The following is a 2,617-nucleotide window of genomic DNA, read 5'->3' as shown; positions in this document are numbered from 1 at the left end:
GGAAAACAAATGGTGTTTTTGTGTAGATAATTGTTTGAAATTTACTTCCATGCACCTATGAATTTTGAAAACGGTTTCAAATTTTTTTTAAAAAAAAAAAAAAACGTTGAGGGTGTGCCTGCAGTTCCCATCACTGCTTTAATCAGGGAAAAGTGCACACAATTGCAAAGTGCACGTTGACTTGCTTATTGATTCATGGAAAGAATAAGGACCAATACCTCTTTTTCAAAATCATGATTGGTGATAATTTTTTCAAATGTTCTGGTATAGTTATATTTCTACAATTCCTTGTAAGTTATTTTAAAATACTGTTTCTCTAACACTTTGGTGTCGGTTCAAGAAGTTTTGGGTTTGGTCCCAACACCTTTACACCCCCATTCCCAAAATGTATGGTAACTGCATACTTCTTAATCTAAAAAAAAATACCATGTTTCCAAGGGTCTGTTTAGGATGGGTGGTCTTTTGGGGTTTGGAAGTGTTGAGAATTGATGCTGCAATTTTATTTGTAAAATGTTTGAAGGTTATGTTTTGAGATTCGGTTTCCTTCAGAAATTTTCCCCTATGAGGAAGAAGATCCATATGATAGGAAGTGCCATATGACACTCCAAACAGCAGTAGTATACAATGGTCTCTCCAGATTGTAGTTTAATGGGTTGGCCCCACTGTTATGCTTATTTATTTTAAAATCCTTGTTTTGGATTTAAGAAAAGACCCACATGATTTAGTATACAATATTTGTGGAAGTTTCATAAATTCTATTCTACTAAATTCTGATTCTAGTATTAATTTTTCAAAATACTGATTTTTGAGAACACGGTTGTTGCTAATATGATTTTCAACCTAAATACAAATTTTATTTTTATTTTTTCTGTGCATCGTTTCAGTCAAGCCGTATTTTCTGTTTCCATCTATTTGTTAATGTATGGAAAATAGAATTAGTTTTTTTTTTTCTTTCCTTTGTGATATGAATTCTTATTCAGTGCTACTCATTTGCAAATATGATTGAATTGTTTTGTATCATAAGGCAGTTAAACTATTATGATTGGTTTATCAAACATATATAGTACTTTGATGTCGAATTATTATTTAATTTTGACAACTTATGGACATCATGTAGTCATGAAATTATTATGGAAAATTGTGTGATATATGTGTTAATTTTTTGATTGATTTATTTTCAGTGACAAGTCTGGGATTTAAATAATATTTTGTTTAAAAGTTTGTGAAATTTTAATTAATTTCTGATTGTGATGATGACATATCAATGGATCTTTTTTGAAATATTATATGTGTAATTTGATTGTGCTAGTAATATTCTTGTAACATCAAAGCAATTATTAACACTGAAAAATTTAAACATGATATTTTCAATTAATTGAAAATAAATTGAGGAATCTTTTGTGTTGATTATTATTTGTTAATAATCAATTGAAAATTATTTTTAAAGTAACTTTAAATCTTGTGAGATAGGATGTCTTCAATCTTTATTTCACTTGTGTGGTAGGCTTGGTTGACCATGAATCATGTTTTTAATGTGGGAATTTATCTTTTGAATTAAAAGAGAGAATTCCATTTTTGTCCTATATATATATATATATTTTATGAGTTATTATTTGTGACTGTGTCACTTGTGTGGAAATGAATCATGTTGTTTGTGCTAATTTATGCATTATCACAAATGTGGGGGAGAGAGATCAATGGGAAAATTATGTAGTATGATTATGCAGTATGATTGACTTGTTAATCTTGTCCATGTCTACATATGTTGTAGAGTTGACAATCAAATTATGATGCCATTAATATCAATTTGGTATGTGGTGTATTATAAATGGATGTCAATTATTTATCAAAGTATTAATAAAAAATGTGAACTTATGTGTTTTGACATAAGAGGAATTCTAATTATTCTTTGGAATAATGACTGTGAAATTGGTGTGGTGACCGATAACTCCATAATGAAGTATTATATGAGTTAAAATATTTTATGGGTAAAAAATACTTTGGTAATTGTCGACGTAGTCACCAACATTGGATAAGACAAATAAGATGTAAATGCATTTATACAGTGATATTTATATTCCATGTTGAGATTAGATTTAAAGGGTTGCAGTAAACAAAAAGAAATTAATTATGGCTAAAGAAATGTTACTTGACAAAGTATTGTGGCCACAACAGTATTAGTCATTTCTTCTTTGTACTGCAAAATCAAGTTATGAAGTCTAATTGTATTTTAGACAAATTAGTATTGTGATTATATTCACAAAGCAATTTACATCTTGTTATTTAGTTCAAGCATGCCAATTAATGATATACTCTGATTTATCTCAGAATTGTGGGGGTGTATTAATATTTTGTATAATTATACACGAGCAAGAGAAATTAAGTTTCCTTGGAATGCTTAAAATGTGGGGGTGCTTGGAAGGTTTTACCAAAGTAACGGTTCCAATAATAAGTCTACAAAGAATCTCAATTCTTTGTATGGGACAAAGTTGGAGTTGAAACAATAATGGTTTCATTAACTCCTAAGGAACAACTCTATATTTATTATTTAAATGGGAGTGACATAGAGTAATGATAAGTCTCGATGTAATCAAAGACTTAACACCGTATGACATTT

At 29.1% G+C, this 2,617-nt stretch overlaps 1 non-coding gene across 1 annotated transcript; it reads left to right on the top strand.

Annotated features, from left to right (window-relative positions):
* The first annotated feature begins 556 nt into the window (after positions 1-556).
* LOC145801810 (small nucleolar RNA U49) lies at positions 557-622 on the top strand. The gene has a single exon (XR_014343460.1). It is a non-coding gene; the product is annotated as a small nucleolar RNA U49 (small nucleolar RNA).
* The last annotated feature ends 1,995 nt before the right edge of the window (positions 623-2,617 follow it).

Source organism: Camellia sinensis, chromosome 10, assembly GCF_055761805.1.
Source record: "Camellia sinensis isolate YWXY chromosome 10, ASM5576180v1, whole genome shotgun sequence".
In the NCBI taxonomy this organism is placed as follows: Eukaryota; Viridiplantae; Streptophyta; class Magnoliopsida; order Ericales; family Theaceae; genus Camellia; species Camellia sinensis.
Note: the sequence above shows the minus strand (reverse complement) of the source record. Positions and strands in the feature narration are given on the sequence as shown.